At 46.1% G+C, this 18485-nt stretch overlaps 1 long non-coding RNA gene across 2 annotated transcripts; it reads left to right on the top strand.

Annotated features, from left to right (window-relative positions):
* The first annotated feature begins 1276 nt into the window (after nt 1–1276).
* LOC113178033 (uncharacterized) lies at nt 1277–17198 on the top strand. 2 transcript variants are annotated; one of them, XR_003300168.2, is made up of 3 exons: nt 1277–1640; nt 1956–2092; nt 16542–17198. It is a non-coding gene; the product is annotated as an uncharacterized LOC113178033 (long non-coding RNA). The 2 variants fall into 2 exon arrangements; XR_003300169.2 differs by lacking the exon at nt 1277–1640 and adding an exon at nt 1647–1869.
* Nucleotides 17199–18485: the final 1287 nt, after the last annotated feature.

Below are 18485 nucleotides of genomic sequence, written 5' to 3'. Positions count from 1 at the left end.
TTGCTTGAGATAGAAACTCGTGACTCCCAAGCCAAGCTCAGCTGGCACCCTGTTCTGCACCCTCAGACAGCTGCCAAGGGCTTTGTTCCAGTAGTCTTCCCTGTTTTCCATTTTAAAATATTCTATGAATTTTAAAATCCAGTTTTCTAGAAACAAAACATAGAAGCCCCAAATCCGGGTACTTTAGAGGGGGCGGAGTCCTCTGAGATGATTCAGTGGGGTGTCACACTTGCAGATTAGAGACCCACGGTCCAGACCTGAGATTTACAGTCACATTCCAGGTGCAGCCAAGTCAGTATCAGAGGCAGGGGTTGGCCACCTCCCAGACAGACTTCAGCTCTAAGGAACAAGGCGTAACATGGCTCACAGGAGTGTCGTGCAAGGGAGGTGGCTTGAGGGGGTACTGAGAACTATGCAGGGCACAGAATTCATGCTCCATAAATATTAGCTCTCCTTAGCAAAAGTACTGTGCGGGGGAAGATGCCCTGTGTCTTCACTGAGTGAAGTTGCCAAGACCATTATATTTCTTTATTCTATTCCCCATTTGAAACCTGGAGGATAGGATCTGGTCAAAATAACTATGATATTGACAAATAAATTCACCAACCGAAAATATAATTATAATGGTTTTAAAATGAAATTAAAAGTGTTAAAATAAGTGTTTATAAGGCAGATGGCATGACCAAGGGCACAGGGAAATTCCTCCATCTGTGTTCTTTTTCTCTTTTGACATAATTATTAAATTTCAGGCTTTTTTCTCCTTTTTAAAAAAACCCAAATATGTACTCTGTTTGAAAACAGCACCTTCTTCAATTTTTATTTTTCTTCTTCTTTTCTATCTGATCACTGCCCACTGAGACTCAGGGCCTCTGGATTTGCACAGTGGCCACACAGTTGACAGCAGTGGTCTGTCTTTTCCACAGGCCAACAATGCGGTCTATGTTCCTCAAACATGCAGTTCTCTTTTTAGTTACATGACTTGCTTCCTTCTCCCTCTGATATTTTCATCCCTGAGAGGGAGCAGACAGGGATTGGTGGTGAGAAATCTTCAAGGAGAAACAGCTTAAAATGAAAAGAGCTTGAAATGTCAGTGTGTCAATGCATTTACAACGTAATGTTCAGGGGAAATAAGCGGAAGTAGCAGGAGAGAGAAACAGCTGAGTTATCTACAGAGTTGAAAGTGTGGCCTAGGTTTAGAATTCCCTTTCAAATGTCAAGTTGGCGAGGACATTTCCAAATGTGTGGCTATGGCACACGGGTATGAGTTCACGCGGATCCCAAGAGAAGCAGACAGACTCTGACCCAAGCTCTGCATCACCCGGGTGTGTTGACGTCCCTGTTGTCGGAGAACGTGGCCGCTTCTTGTGAAGTGAGAGAAGAAAGCAGAAGACGTGTCTTCCTGAGAGGAGGCCACTGCTGGTGAGGAAGAGCCATCGGCCCACGGCCAGAGTGCTCACCGCACCACCCCTTCTGTCCTCACAGCAACCCTGTGAGATGGGCACCAGGATTCTTATTTCCAGACGAGGACACTGAGTGCCAGAGAACATGAGCAAGTGACCCAGATCATTTGGCCAACAAATGACGTCCGATGGAATGGAAAGTCATGAAGAAAGAGGAAGGAGCGCTGCTGGGGTCAGCTGGTGGGTCAGGGGGCCGTGGTCTCTGACTCATGGTTCAGCTTGCTGGGGGCGAGGCAGGGGACACCTGGACTAGGAGAGAAGCTGGAGCTGAGGTGACCCCAGGAGCAGCCACCGTGCTGCTGCTGCCTTGGCCAGCACAGTCCTGCCATTCTCAGACTAGGACAGGGCCCGGTGGGGAGACAGAGTCGGGGGCTTCTGGTGTGCGATACCTGCTCTGGCTTCAGTGAGGGTGAGCACAGATTGGTTTTCTGGGGTCACTGTCAATGGAAGAGGAAGAAACCTGTAGGGTTCTCTTCTAATCTTTGCTTTCTCCAGAAACCACTCGTCACTGCCGGGGTATGAGGTATGAATCTTGCACAAGCTGGGTTTGTCCCCACCAAATGCAAGATGTGTGACCTGTCTACGCTGGAGGACTACATCTTCCCAGAGGGGCAGAGGCCTGGCAGAGCATGGTAAGAGCTCTTCTCCCATCCCCGAAAGAAAATTCTTAGGAAACGGGGAGACAGGAGTGCACCTCTACTTTATCCCCTAAAAGAGGGCTGGTTGTTTTAGATAATCTCTAGGATTTCTTTTAGCTCTAAAATTCCACGTTTTAAAAGTCTAATTACATTTTCATAGCCCGACTTTTTCTTTGTCTTCATCAAATAAGGAAAATAAACCTATGTTTTAAGTATACATAAAATACACATGGCATATAACATGCAAATGACTAAAATGATACACATGTGAATGTACAGCTGAAAACTCTGGTCCTTTCGTCACCCCAGGAGTCTGGAAAGAAAACACAAGCAAGAGGGCAGAATGCCAGGGATCAGATAGGAAGTTCGTTCCCTCACAGTTCTGAGGTGCCACAAAGGTGGCTGTACAGTGCGTACCTCTGGGATATGGAATGTAAAAATGAGGTGGTTTGCTTAAGACTTCAGATGTCGCAGACTCTTCTGCTACAAGGGGATGCTCTTTCTCTCAGCTTACGGTGACAGGGTCTGACTGCAGGAGCTCCCAGGGTGGAAAGTCCACTAGGCAGCCCTTCCCTGTCAGCCAATCCCAGGACCTTCTACCCGCAACCCCACCCGATGGACAGATATTTTCAAGGCTCATGTGAGCCTCTGCAGCATGGAAACCAGATGGCAGTCTTCTCAAATCTGCTTATTCTACTTTAACAGCTTCTTTACAAAACACTCCCCAGAAGGGGACCCTGCAGGTGGGGTCAGCATGAGAGAAACAGCAGAATCAGGCCATCTGAGAGCAGAGATTCCAAAATACCAAGAAGACACAAAGACAGCTGAAAGATGAGAGTCCAACACTGGGCAAAACAGTGTCCAGGAAGTACATCTCCATTGACTTAGAGTTGCAGACATGGTCACTTATTTGAAGATGGGGACTGATTGGCCAGGGAAAGTTTTAATATGCAGCAGAGCTTAATATTTGCTGAATGCTTTGCAAGCATGTCTTTGTCTCATGGTGAGACTCTCAGGATGGGTGAGCTTGGTTATTGATTTTTGGTTGCTAAGAGAAAATGGTTAGGGCTACATGGATAGTGGAGAAAGGGAGATGTTATAGGATTCTGGGGTCAAGAAAGACAGAGTGGCCCTTTGATTCTCAAATGCCAGTCCTCAGGCTGGGAACAAACTGGCTGCTTCAGAATTGCTTGAGGAGCTTGTTAGAGAGATTTCTGAAGCCTATCCCCAGAAAAGTTTGATATGGTATCATTTTTTCCTGCTTGATTCTGACATTATTAGGATTAAGAACTAAAGGAATAGTTAATAAATAAGACTTAGAAGATTGGAATGCATTCATTATTCAAATACATGGTTATTAAGCATCAGCTACAGGAAAGTAGCTTGGTTAGGTTCCAGGGGGTTTATGACTATGCAGAAGACATACTGTGCCAGTTAATCTCAGTGGCCAGCTCCCCTGGGTTAAGACATGTCTAGAAAACTGATAAAGTATATTTCTGGGTGTGTGTTTCCAGAGACAATTGGCATGTGGCATACTGAGAGGGGGTAAGACCACCCAGAAGTGGACCACCCAGTAGGCTGGGGACCATTTGGAACAACAACAACAAAACAAATGGAAGGAAGGGATAGGGGTAGCCTGCGGCTGTGCACATGTGCAGCTTTTTGGGGGGGGGGGGAATTGAACTCAGGGGCACATTCCAGCCCTAGTTTGTATGTTATTTAGAGACATGGTCTCACTGAGTTGCATAGTGTCTTACCATTGCTGAGGCTGGCGTTGAACTTGAGATCCTCTTGCCTCAGCCTCTAGAGTCACTGGAATTACAGGTGTGGCCACTGTGCGCAGCTGCAAAGCTCTTCTTGAGCAGGTGCAGTCCTTGTTGCTGCCCTGGCGTGGACTTCAGCTTCTGTATCCTTCAGTGTTGGTGGTGGACTTGTACCAGCAACTGTCCAGGAGGCTTACAGGCCTTCAGCCTTGGACCAGGGCTGCATCTTCGGTCTCTTTTGTTCAAAGGCTTCCAACTTCTTGGACTGAGCAACTACTGGTTTCCCTGACTCTCCCACCTGCAGGCAGCCATTGTGGGAGTATCAGCCTGACTGTGTAGGCCAATCTAATAGATCTCCTCTTATGATTTATATATGCGTGTATACATATACAAATATACGTGTGTGTTTGCTTATGTGTGTATAAAGAACCAATAGAATGGTTCTATATTCTAGTAGAATACATTGGTTCAATATTCTATTGGTTCTTTTTCTCTGAAAATCCCTGACCCATAAGCATGGGCTGCCTCAGATCTCTCTGTTCATAAACTGGACTAGCTGTAGGAAGGTAGGTGGCAGGCAGAGATGTTCTCAGACACCAGCTCACAGGTCCCAGTGGGACAGAGAGAAGAGAATGGAACTGTGCTGCCTAGGGAACATAAGCCGAATCTTGAACCACATAAGGAAAGAAGAGGAAGGCAGCTTGGCAGATTTCCCAGGAGTGGTCTTAGTTCAGATGTCCAAAAGTCAATCTCATGAGCTTGTGAAAAAAACATGTAAATATGAAACATGAAAGTAGGTACGTAGTATTCAGCACAGCGTGGGGTGAATGTCGATAAAGGGGTGATAGAAACTGCAGGAGGGTTAAGAGGCTCGGGAAAGCACCACTTCCAAGAATACCCCCCCATTCTGTAATCCCGTGTGACAAATTTCTTCCATGGATTTTGAAAATTTTTTCCAACTTTAAGTCTTTTATGAATGATGGTATCTATCATGAGATGGGGCCTGTGGCAGAGGCTAACTTCCACAGCCCAACTCCATTTCTGCAGAAGCTGCCCTCCAGAGAGTGGGCTGTGGTCCAGGGAGGGTTGTGCCGCAGTCTGGCTGGGCACAATTCAGGAGCCACTTGTCAAAAGAAACAAACTTTATTTTTAGAACCACACAGGCCAAACAAAACAGCTCCTCAGGAAAAGAAACCCTCAGAGCCCAACTGCCACCACCGGCTTCCCACAAGCCTCTCTCTCAACCACAAGCCTCACCACCTCCCACAATCCTCCTGCTCTTGAGGCCAATTGGCTGGGTCGCGTGGGTGGAGCCAAAAAAGTCCCCCAATGAGCAGCTCCGTGGTCTGAAAGGGAAGGGAAACAGCCCAATGAGCATCACCGCAGAGGAGCCAATCAGCTAGATGTTGCTGGGGCCGCTGTGAGCCAATCATCAGCCGGCAGCTGGAAGTTTGCTGGGGCCCCTTCAGCTGTGGCTCTCAACAGGGTTGTATGGCCATGTGGTCATCAGAGCACCTGCCCCAGCACTTTGTGGGTACCTTTTCCTCTCAGCGGAGGGCACCCAGGGAAAAAGCCTGAGACCGCAGAAAGACTCTGCTTTCTACAGGTCGTTAGAAGACTCTCTGCTCCCATTCTGCTGGGGAGGCTCAGTCCCGGGGCCCCTCTAGAGGGAGGTGGGTGGAGAGGCTGGGCGGGGAACCAGGGTGCTTTGGGTCCTAAGAAACCTGAGGACTGAGGACACGGTGAGGAAGGGGTCAACAAGAGCAAGGCTTCGATGGAGAGGCAGCCCAGGTATGGACCGACAGATGGGCTTTCTCAGGGAGAAGAAAGGCGCTAAGATGGTTTGAGTTAAGAGAAAGCAGCTGGTGAGTTTTAAAGGGATCAACAGTAGAAGCCTCGGGTTTAAGATGCAGGACGGGACTCCAGAGAAAGACTGGAGGCCAACTGCATTGTCCTAAGCCCCACATGGAGAATTGGCTCTAGAGGTCTGAGAGCCATGGCTAGTGACCATCCAAGATCCAGGCTCTACCTGGCCAGCCAGGGCTGTTCCTGCCAGCCTCCTGCCCTTCCCTATAGAGGGCCTTGTGGGGGAGTCCCACCTGGAATCTGAGCTGAGGAGCTTTGCAAAGGTGACTTCCATTGTAGCCCCTTCCTCCACCTGCCAGCTGCTGCAAGAGTACAGAGGAAGGAGGAGCCGCCAGGTGAGGATCCCAGTCCCTGAAGGATCTCAGGGAAAGCCCCACAACCTGCCTTGGACCACTGCAGTGGCAATAGGCCTCCATCTTATCTGAGAGTCCAGGGCAGATCTGCTCTTGCAGCTCATTTTACTCAACACACAAAAAGGTGATAGGGGCCTACACACAGGAAATTCAAGGAGGAAGGTGACGACTCTTTGAACTCTTCCCTCCTGCAAATAAGAAACTAGGGCTGATAAACAGGAACCCTCGAGTACCTCTCTGCCTTTACCAAGGTGAAGGAAAGGCGAATTTCCTTCCCCTGTCTACTTGTACACCCTGACTTGGGGCTCCAGACTCTTAGGGAATTTACTAATCTTCAGGCCTCTAGTTGTCATCCTTTAAATGACTTTTATGTGACATAAAAATATTGGAGGCTAGGAAGGAGGCTGGGTTTATTCTTTGGGGGAGGACAGAAGGGTAAATTAACAAAGAGGTGAAAATCTTTTGTGGGGGAGTGCCATTAGAAATATTGTGCCAACTCTGAGTTTGCCTTTGTAAGGAAGACGGCTCTTGGTTTGCCAAACGTGTGCTTTGGGTCTGGGGTGGACAAACCAGGCTTAGGGCTCAGTTTGGGAGTCAAATTAGGAAGAGTCCAGTTGCCCGGCAAGATATGGGGAGCTAGGAAAAGCCAGAGATGGAAGGAGAAGCCAAGAGACCCCAAGGTGCCAGAGAGCAGCGGAGGGGGCCTCTGGGAGAATCTCAGTGATGAGGAGGCTATGAGACTATCACACCCGTGATCACTGATGTTCAGGGTCCACCCATCTGGTCACTTCTATGTGGTTCCCTCTTTCTTCCCACATTTTCAGTGGGGGTTTTCCCACCAGAGACACCTTCTGTGGGAATTATTTCAAGGGTATCCAAGAAAGGCTAGGGTTCCACAGATGAGGTGACAAACGACAATAGCGACACCTGACAGGTGGGAGAAGATGCATGAATAAAACGGTTCCGGATGGCGCGTGGATGAGACTCGTCCATTCGCTCTACCCCGACCATTGGCCACACTCTTCTAGACAGTCTCTGAACAAGCGGCGCAGCTCCCCGGAGCTTGCATTCAGGGGACCAGCAGGCGAGCCTGCGGGCACAGGAGGGGTCTGCGGGCCAGCGGGTGCCTAGCTTTGCCAGCGCCTGCGGGGACCTGCCAGCTCTCCGCGGTGACGTCATGTCAGTTTAGGGAACAATGCGAACAGACCTGCCCCTTTGTGTGCGGGAGCGCGGGTGCGGAGCGTCGTCCACAGATGGGCGCGGGAGAGGCGGGTCCTGCGCGGCCTCTCCCGGCCTCTCCAGCCCGCGCGGAGCTGCGAGCGGCGCCCCAGCACGCTTCTGCCCGCGCCCCGCGCCCCACCGCCGCGCAGCCCCGAAGCCACGCGCCCCGCCCTCCCAGGGACGGGCCTCTCCTCTCGGGCCGCCCTGGTTGGCCGATGGTGACGTCCTTGCCCTGCTGGCCGCGCAAGGGCACCGGCTAGGGGTGACAAGTGCCGGCCCACGCCGCGAGCTGCGGCAGGCCGCGGGGACGGAGAAGAAGGAGCTCCACCTAGTGTCGCCGGGAGACATGGCCAGAGGCACCCGAGCCGGCGCCCTTTCCGCAGGCAACGAACACACCACACCGGGTCTTCCTCTAGACAGTCATCCGAGAAGCGGAGACGTCGGGCTGCGGGAAAGCGCACGCGGTGTGGACCCCGCCTGCTCCTGGCTGGGGTCTGAGCCGGGAGGACCGGAGCAGCGGCGGCCTCCAGATGCTGCTGAGCAGGCACTGTGCGCCCCGTGGGTCCTCCCTGACGCGCGACCGCAGTGCACGCAGGCTCCCGTGTAGTTTTAGGATCCAGATCTGGATGCGGAGGGGTCTGGGGGGCACACAAACCGGGTCTCGTGCACGTATGATTTGGGGGCACTTGTGCGTGTGATTGTGACTGATGAGTCAGAGAGTCCTCACTTTCAACTTGAATAAATGATGCTGAACCCATATCCAAAGGGGATGGTTCTGTGCCCTCACTTGCCCCGCAGGAGGGCTCTCTTTGCTCCTTAGCACCTGCACAACTTGATGTTGTCATTTCATTTTTGTCATTCCGATGGTTATGGTAATTATACCACACTGTGTTTTAATTTGTGTTTTCTAGTGGCTAATGAAGTCAATGTATTTTTGTGTGTTTCTTGGTTATTTGGATTTATTCAGGATTATGGACCATTTTCCAGAGGTCTGGCTTTTTCTACTCGTTCTGCTGCTTTGGGTTTTGGTCAAGAAACCTTCCTGCGTCACACGTTTGTGGGACATTCTGCTCTGGGGCTTGCTTTTTTGTTTTTCCTAGTGGTGTCTCTGTGAACACAGGTTCTACTTCAATGGAACCCAACTTTAAAATCTTTTCTCTGATGATTTGTGGGTTTTGTTTCATATTTTATATTTCCCTAATGTGGGAGCAAGAAAATATTAAACTATATTATTGTCCTAGAGCCTTAATGTTTTGTCTTTCAAATTTAGGCCGGAATCTCCTAGCACTGACGGTTGTTGGATAAAAGGTAGTGGTCAGATTTTCTATTGTTTCCACGTGCATCTCCAGCCATCCATATCTATTCATTGGAAAGAGGTCCCTTTCCCCAGTTCTCCTGTCACAGATCAAGTGTTCCTCTGCCTTAGTCTGTTTTGAAATGACCTCTTCTTTTTCTTTTTTATACCTTGCTCCAATAGCCAGCTGCCCTGATTACTGGAACTAATGTGTCCCCTCTTGAAAGGTTAAAAGTATGTTTGGTTCTGTGAAGATTCTCCAGCTGACTACCAAAGTGGATGGTCCCTCCTGCATTCACAATAGCAATGCATGGGAGTTCCTGTTGCTTCTTGTCCTGGCTAGCTTTGGTGATGTCCATATTTGGATTTGCCCATTCTAATAGGTGTGCCTGGTAACTCATTGTTTGATTCTGCATTTTTCTGATGACATAAGATGTTAAACATCTTTTCATATGTTTATTTGACATCTGTATATCATATTTCTTAAGGTGTCTAAGTCTTTTCCCCATTTTAAAATCCAGGTTTATTTCTTATTGTTGAATTCAAGAGTTGTTTTTATATATTTTTGCTGCAGTCTGGCTGGGCACAAATCACCAGCCACTGAAGCAGGAACAAACTTAATTTCTGAACTCCCACAAATGCCATGCAGGGGCCTTCTCCCAGGACACACCACACCAACCGGAAATCCCTCCTCTGGAAATCCCTCCTCCGGAAATCCCTTCTCCTGCACTTCCCCAACCAATGGGAACTCAGTGAGAATTCCCTTGAGAACTGCAAAGTAGCAGGCCTAGGTGGACAGCAGGGGTCTAACATACAATTGAATACACAGCTTAACATAACCATTTATCATCTCAATGGCTTGCTGGCGTCACCTCTCAACCACTCCGTTCTGGCAAAAATGCCATGCATCATTCCCACTCCTCTATAGCTCTCAGCATATTTTTATGTTTTCTATAATACTCCTTTATCAGTTTTCTTTTTGCATATTTTCTCCCAATCTGTGGGGCCTGTGTTCTCATCCTTTTGAGCAGACTTTTTAATTTTAGTAAAATCCAGCTTATTAATTATTTCTAAATGAATTGTGACTTCGGTATTGTACCTAAAAAATCATCACCATACCCAAGGTCATCTAGATATTTTCCTTAGGTGTTTTTTAGGAGTTTTACTGTTATGCATCTATGATTTGCATTTACATCTATGATCCATTTTTAATTACTTTTCTGAAGTGTGTGAGTTCTATGTCTGGACTTGTTTTTGTTGGTTTGTTTGATTATTTTTGCACGAGGGTATCTGATTGTCTCAGTACCATATGTTTAAAGGAAGATCTTTCTCTTCTGTGTTGCCTTTGATCCTTTGTCAAAGACCAGCTGATCATCTCTGTGTGGCTCTATCCCTGTGTTCTCCACTTCACCCATTTTTGCTGGGTTCTCATTCCTGGGTTGTGTCTCCCTTTGCTATTGTCTGCTGTCTGTGTTACTGTAGCTGTGCAGAAAGTCCTGAAGTTGGGCCGTGGTCTTTGGCCTGTCCATATGAATCTCAAAGTCAACTTGTTGATATCCAGATAATAACTTGCTGAGGTTTTGATTGGGAATCTTTTGAATCTATAGATAAAGTTGGGAAGAACTGACATCTGGACAATATAGAGACCTATAATGCTGGGCTCACAAAATCTGACTGTTCCAATAACTTGAGAAAATGACAAAGAAAGCATGCAAACACACAGAAGTACCTTTTCAAAATCCATGATGGCTCTTGACCTTAAGGTCCGTGGAAAGAGACAGCCACTGGAATTCTTTATTCTTATATAGGGGACACACAAGGAGAGGTTCCATGGAACATTCTATCCCCAAAAGGGCAAAGGGGTAGGATTATAAAGGAACAGGTGAGTGTAACTCAACCCCACCAGGTGACGCTTAGTTTTGGAGCCACACCTCATTATCAGATCAGAGGTAAAGCCCAGAATATTTTGGGGTGCAATAATTGTTCAGTATCTCTTGCACAGGACTTAAGGGCATATATTTCCAGAGTGGCTCCTGACATATGATGGCAAAATCTCCGTAATTCCTCCCTCCTGTCTCTGGTACACCATTGCTGTCATTTGTTGTAATTATACACAAGCTCCATAATCAAGCACATTTTGCTATTTTTATTTTGATTAAATGGGTATCTGGTCAATTAAGAATAAGAAAAGTATGAGGTAGAAAATTGAAGAAAAAGAATAAGAATGATTTTGTTTCACCTTCACTTCTTCCTTCTCTGGTGAGTCCTTTCCTTAAATAGATCTGAGTGTCTGGCCATTATCACTTTTCTTCTCTGTGAAGAACTTTTAACGTTCTTAGAAGGTTTAGGGGCAACCAATCCCTGCCCTTGGGTTTGCCTTCTGTAGGGTGATCCACTGGTGCAGAATTCTAGGTTAGTGGTTTGTTCCTCCCAGTACTGTAAATTTTATGACTCCATCTCTTCTTGTGAGGTTTCCAAGGAGAAACCAGGTATGATTCTTACCTTTGCTCCTCTACAGGTCAGGTACTTCATAGCTCTTGCTTCTTCAAGGTATAGATAGATAGATAGATAGATAGATGATAGATCTTTTAATCTTCGACTTTCTTAGTTTGAATAGGACATGTCCAGGTCTAGGTGTTGTTTGGCTTGGGGTTGTTTCATCCTGCTTGGTGTTCTCTGGCTTCCTGGATCTGTGGTTTGGTGTCTGATGTTAATTTGTGGAAATTCCCCATCGTTATTACTTGAAGTTCTTCTCTTCTTTCCTCTCTCCTCTCCGGCATTCCCATCACACACCTGCTACACCTTGGTTGTTATCCTGTGGTTCTTGAATATTCTTTTTTGGTCCTTTTTCTGTTTGATTTCACTTTTGGAGGTTTCTGTTGAGATATGCTCAAGCTCAGAGATTCTCTCCTCGTCTGTGCCCTGTCTAGTAATGGACCTATCAAGGTGCTTTTTATTTCTGTTGGTATTTTGATGTCTAACATTCTTTATCCTTTCTTAGAATTTCTTTTTTTTTATATTTATTTTTTAGTTGTAGTTGGACACAATGCCTTTATTCTATAATTTTTTTTAAAGAGAGAGAGAGGGAGAGAGAGAGAGAGAGAGAGAGAGAGAGAGAGAGAGAATTTTTTTAATATTTATTGTTTAATTCTCGGCGGACACAACATCTTTGTTTGTATGTGGTGCTGAGGATCAAACCGGGCTGCACTCATGCCAGGCGAGCACGCTACCACTTGAGCCACATCCCCAGCCCATAATGCCTTTATTTTATTTATTTTTATGTGGTGCTGGGGATTGAACCCAGGGCCTCGAGCATGCTAGGCAAGCGCTCTACCACTGAGCCACAACTCCGGCCCTCTTTTTTAGAATTTCCATCTCTCTGTTTACTTTTCCCACCTCTTCCTGAGTGCTGTCCACTTTTTCCATTAGTGCTTCTAGTGCAGTAATCATCGTTGTCTTCAACTCCAGTCTGATAATCCCAACATCCCTGCCAAATTGGCGTCTGTTGCTGATGTTGGCTTAGTCTTTCTGAATGGTGTTTTTAACTTCTAATATGCCTTGTAATTTTTTCTTGATAGTCAGACATGGTATTTTTCGTAAAGGAAGCCAGGACTAGAATCTGACACTGCTTGTCCCAGAAACTTCCATTCAAGGTTTTGCTCAGTAGTCGTGATGGTTTGGTATTCACCTGTTGCCCTCTCTCCAATTTTGGTGGCAGTGGTTTGCTCTGTGATCTCTCTTCTCTGCAAATCTAAAAAGTGTCTGATTTTTAAGTAGATTTGGCTTTTTAGCTATTGTTAGGATGGAGCAATTATTTCCAAGCTACTTATACACCAGTCTGGTTGTTTTTAATTCACAGTTATTGTGGTTGACGGTTAAATTTGGTGGCTATTTCTATCGTTGTTTGTGTCCCTTTTACTCATAGAGTCCTTTTTCTTGACCTCATTCAAATTAACTCAACACTCTCTGTCATATACTGAGCCTTCCTCTCTGCTCCTAGGTGTCTATAAATGTGTTTTTATGTATTTTTCCTGCTTGGGATTCATTTGAATTCTTCAACAGACCAGTGTATTGATAGTTTAGAAAAATTATCAACATTATCATTACAAATATTGATCCCACACAGTTTTCTCTTCCTCTAACTCTGCATGAATTAGATTTTTTTCAGTGTTTCTGTCTTTATTCTTTGGCAGCTCTCTGCTTCTCTCATGATATTTTCTTTTCAGCTACTCCCTGGTCACTGACTTTTCTGTGGCTTGAGCATAACTATCAGCTCCCTCCCTCTGTCTTGTCCTTCTCTCCCACTGATTCATCCACATATGTAATGTGCACACCACTCAAATGAGCAAAGCGCAGTTAACTATCAACAATTCCACTTATCGTAAGGACCACTCGTCTTTTGCTAGATATAGAAATGTGTTTCCATGCTTTCTCTTTGTATACACAGCTAATGCACATAGAAGAACAAAAACAACCAATAGGGTAGGGGAGGGCTGGCTTGAAATCAACATATTTTGGAGGTTATGTTTAAAGTTTAGGAAGCACACGAATGGATATGGAAAGTTTTTATTATGTGCCCTGATAAGAGCTTAGAATTCTGTATCTACATACCAATTACATTTTTTATTTTTTATTTATTTATTTTTTTGCTTATTTAAAATATTTTTTATGTTAAAAGCAATACATTCAGGGCAAATATTTCAACTATAATGAAAAATGAAAAACAAGAAGCAAAAATTCTCCTCTCTAATATCTTCCCCCTAGATCTTGAATCCCATTGCCAAGGGTTATACAAAATTACATACAAGAGGAAGTGAGGGGAAAGGGAAAAATAATACAAGGGGGAGAAATGAATTATAGTAGAGGGGGTAAAGAGAGAAGAGGGGAGGGGAGGGGGGATAGTAGAGGATAGGAAAGGCAGCAGAATACAACAGACACTAGTATGGCAATATGTAAATCAATGGAAGTGTAACTGATGTGATTCTGCAATCTGTATATGGGGTAAAAATGGGAATTCATAACCCACTTGAATCAAAGTGTGAAATATGATATGTCAAGAACTATGTAATGTTTTGAACAACCAACAATAAAAAATTTAAAAAACACAATTTAAATTTAGATAATACAAAATCTTCATTTTGAAATATATAAAGCAGTTCCTAGGACAAATAAGTGAGTAGAACAAGTCACAGGCTATGAGATTGAATATGCAAAACTCAATTTTCATATACTCCAATCAATTCATGGAAGCCAAAAGATAGTTTTAAATAACATTTGTAGTTACTGAAAAAAAGGTAGGAATAAATCTAATGAGCACTTCCTGGCTTGTACGCTGAGGGTGCAAAGTACTGATGAAGGAAATTACAGATCTTAAAAATGGGTGCATGATATTCATGGATAGGAAAAGTCTGCTTTCCAAACTGAACTATAATTAAATGAAAAACCTACAGTTTGGTCACTGATTTTACTCTTCTTTCTTTAAGATCTTTATAACAGATTCCAAAGTGGAGCAACTTGGGATGATTGGTGTTTGTAAGTCTATGCTTTATAACTTGATTCCGGGGACCTTGCATTGAAGTGAAGTATCTGCAAAGCCACCAAGCAGAAGTGGGGCGGGGGTTGAAAACCTGGGCTGGGTGGGAAGTATTGTGTGCAGTCTTTCCTGAAAGTGGGCTTTTCTCGAGGTGACTCTTTTTACTAATCCTGAATAAATGGAAGTCAGGCCAGCCTGGCTTACAGAGGCGTGTCTGTAAGTGAAGGGCAGGAAGGGAGCTCCTGGTCAGCAGAGTGAGGGTAACAAGGAAGAGGGAAGATCAGAAAACTAAAGACGCCAGCCTCCTACAGTGCTGCAGCCACATCAGGATCACAGCAGCTCAGCTATGGGATCAGCCTAGGTGCCCTTCTACAGAAGAATGGGTCAAGAAACTGTGGCACAAATACACAATGGAACACTATTCAGCCACAAGAAGAATGAAATCGTGGCACTGACTGGTGGATGGGTGGACCCGGAGACTATCATGCTAAGTCAGACAAGCCCATCCCAAACCCAGGGCGAATGTCTTCTCTGGTACGCAGAAGCTAATCCAAGATAAGTGGGGAGGGGATGAGAAGAAAGAAAGGGGAAAACAAACCAGAGGGAACTTCATCAAAATAGAGGGAAGACCAGTAGAGTGTGAAGGGGACTGAGGGGGAGGAATAAGGGACGAGGACAGGGAAGGACAGTGGAGGGAGAGTGACTCTGGCCCAACTGTCCTAAGTGCATGTGTGGATGTGGCAGGGCAGGTCCCTGCGGGGGTGTCCCCAGGACTATAAGGGCATGGGTGAGGTGGAGGGGTGGGGTGGGCTGGGACTGCACTGGAGTAGGCTGTGCTCCATGCTTGTTCGATTCTGGAGGGGTGTATCCTGGGTGATCTATAATTTAAAAAAATAATAATAAGGGAACGGAAGCAGCAGCATGTAATAAAATTAAAGGGAGTTTTAACTTTTTACCCGCCAGTCTCTTAATAGCTTTGTTGAGGTGAAAAAGAATCCAGAAACATTCAGCGCTTACCATAGAAACCTTAAAGGGAAAATACCCTGTTTCAACAGTGTAATTGCTGCCTGATTGTCTTTTGTTACCAAGTGAACAAAATACAAATTGTTTGTTTTCAAATGTTCTGCGGTGTTCCAACAGTGTTTGCATTACCTCCAAAGAGGATAAACATCAATGTGGAAAAATGCTGCGCCCTGGCAGCAGACCGGCTGGGTTAGAATCCCTGCCTCACCACTGGCCAGTGCCCAGGCCCTCCCTGGACCTCATGGTCTGTGCTGACGGACACAGTGACAGCCTCCAGTGCCACATTTTAAAGATGAGAAGCCACAGCTTATTAGCACTTGCCTAACACATTGTGTGTTGCAGTCATCGATCAATATTCTTATTGTTACATGATTATTATTTTGGTGAAACTTCAGTATAATATCATTCAGTATCAAAAACAATTTTGTGTACTTTGAATATTCCCAGGACTAATAAATCCAGAGAAGATTAGCTACTGAAATATCATAAAAACTCTGACGAAGCTGTCTTACTTTATAAGGCTGTCTCCTTAAATGGATCCAGGGGTCTAGTTACAGGGATTTCTTCCAGCACTTATTTCCTAACACAAATCACAAAGCTTATTGGTAGAAAATTATTAATAGAAAAATGTGCTACAGAAACTTTTTTCTTCTAGAAACAAAATACTGTTTTCCCATAATGGAATCACAAAATAATTGATCCATTTGCCCAGATGCTGCAGGAAGTCGCAGCAAAAGCCAAATGGATATATATATATTTCTCTCTCAGAAACACAGGTTTTTCCGCCTCTCAAATCCCAAAACTCATCATAGTCCCCAGGCCACTTAGATCTTCCATGAATTCATTGGCTATCTTCAAATTTTTGTGCAATTTAATTATGTTTTATTTCTACAAATCTTTGAGATGGAAAGAAAGGAATACATTCCTTGAAAAAATAAGGTTGTCCCACCACCAAGTTCAAGGTCAGCCTTCATCCGTCGGTCATGTTGGGTCCACTTTCATGAACTGAACCCGAGTTACTCCCTCTGAGGCTCTCGTTCATTTGCTTTGTTAAGACTTCTCAGATTTCCACGTGGTGAGGGTCCAGTGAACCCTGGAACATTTGGTTTTACTCAGTCGGCTTGCCATGTTCCAATGACGAAGGAAACATTTTTATGGTAATTTAAAAGAGAGATCAGCAGGGAAAGTTTGGAAAGCACAAGTTCTCAGGGAAATCAAATTAGCTGGGAAGATTTAATTTTCACAAAAATATTGCCTTTACCCCGAGCTCCCTCTGAGGTCTCTCTCCAGGTCTGTGGGGGAAGAGGCAGTGGAGCTGGACTACAGAGTCTGTTATTCTTCAGAGTTAAAGAAAGAGATCATAACTCCAGCCTTCTCCATGATCATACAGAGTGACCGCCAAGACCATAACACCGGACAGTGGAGAGGCCTCAGAGAGGATGAACCCAGTACATGCCTGAGAACTGAATTGAAGCCTGAGACCAGCTCTGGGTCTTCCCACCACCACACAGATCCTCAGCACGGAGCAAAGATGAAACCCAGGGCTCCCCACCTGTGGGCCAGCTCTCTACACCATCACACCAGCTGCCCTAGGCCACCGCATACCTTTAAACACGGCCTTGACCGCACCTCCTGGGCATGTCCTGGAAGAACCTTGCTGGGGGTCTCACATCACCCCACAACATGGCCTTAGGAGACCACAATATGCCACCTTAAAATATGCTTCTCTAGCATATTTTGGGCTCATTATTTTACAAAACTGCATAACAGTAGCTTGGAAAGTCTGTCCTTTTGTAAAATATTTCAAGAAATCTACAATAATAAACGACTCCTATCAGGATAGCGCTGCCCTGCTTGTGGGCAGCGTTTTGTCTGCAGGTGGGACAACTTTTAAGCCCCATGTGTTCTCTCTCCCATCCCCAGAGTCCCCAGGCCCCTGCTCCTCCCTGTAGCTCAGGATGCTAGATGGGCTTCCTTCTCCTGGCTCTTCCTTGAGTCCTGTGTGTTATGGGACTTCTGTGTGTTGAGTGTGTACAATTAAACATGCTTTTTCTCCTCTTGGTCTGTCTTATGTGGACTTAATTTCAGCCCAGCAGAGAACCTACAGAAGTGGATAAAGCCATTCCTGCCCACACACAACCTCAAACTCAAAGAGACCTCAGTGGTTATGTGCGCCATTAACATTCCCAGTGCCTCAATTAGCTCCTGGCATGTTGTAGACTGTCTACTCAAAAGTGATCATGGGGTGAATGTTAGGCCTCTGGGTTTTATCTGTCTATCGAGGCCTGTCAATCAAGCTCAGTCAAGGTCATCCTGTAGTCCATGACTGATTGATGCCGGCTGTAAGTTCTTCAATAGTGGTCCCACGCAGAGGTAGAACCAAGTCCCCCTCTTGCTCTGTGACTGCTTAGGCCTCAGCAACACAGCAGAGGCAGAGCAGGGCCTGTTTCCAGGCATAGGCTCTGGGAACTGTCCCTCTGTGAGCACCCTGAGGCACCACATCATCTGTGACCACTCCAGGACCACAAGGCTGGAGAAGCCACATGAATGTCCAGTGGCAGACCCCTGTGAACTCTGCAGCACATGCTTCCCTGCCAAGATATTGGATGTGGGCAAAGCTGGCTTGGGCCCCCCAGATGGGCACATTGGCTCGATGAGTACCAACCGCAGCCCTGAGCAGAGCCATGAGGCAGGAAATTCACCCAGCTGTCACTTGCTGAATTCCTGACTCACAAGCCGGAGATCTCATAAAATAGTTGTGGCCCAAAGCTCTAAGTTTTAGACCAACCTGTTTTGTAGTGATAGATGACTAGAATAGGCCCCAACCCCAAACCAAAAGCCTTCTCTGTTCCCTTATGGAAGGTCTCAATTAAGAATGTGTTTGACTGCAAATAACAGGAGACCCTATTATCACAGAAGTCCAGAGCTGAGCAGCCCAGAACTGGTACAACTTGTCCAGGCCGCCACCAGGGCCCACATCCGCAGAATGACTGCTGTATCTCCAGCCCCTGCACATCGCTTCAGACCTGAAAAGAGGCAGTGGGAAGAGGCAGAGGGTCAAGAGCCCCAGGCCTGCGGCGAGCTCATCTCCTCTGGGAAGCTTTCCCAAAGGTTTGTTTCATGGCTTTCCTTTACATCTCACTGGCAGGATTTGAGTTCCAGGGGCCACCTCTACCTGCAAGGGCGTCTGCGGGGAGAGTGCCCTGAGCAGGGTGCACTGGCATGTGGGGTAACTGGGATCCTGCTAGGAAGGAAGAGGTGTCTGTGGCAGGAGGCCCGCCTGTCCTGGGACCTGGACCCCAGCAGTGGCAACTTGCTACAACGCCCCCAGATC

Source organism: Urocitellus parryii, chromosome 2 (genome assembly GCF_045843805.1).
Source record: "Urocitellus parryii isolate mUroPar1 chromosome 2, mUroPar1.hap1, whole genome shotgun sequence".
Classification (NCBI taxonomy): domain Eukaryota; kingdom Metazoa; phylum Chordata; class Mammalia; order Rodentia; family Sciuridae; genus Urocitellus; species Urocitellus parryii.
This window is presented reverse-complemented; position numbering and strand designations above follow the sequence as displayed.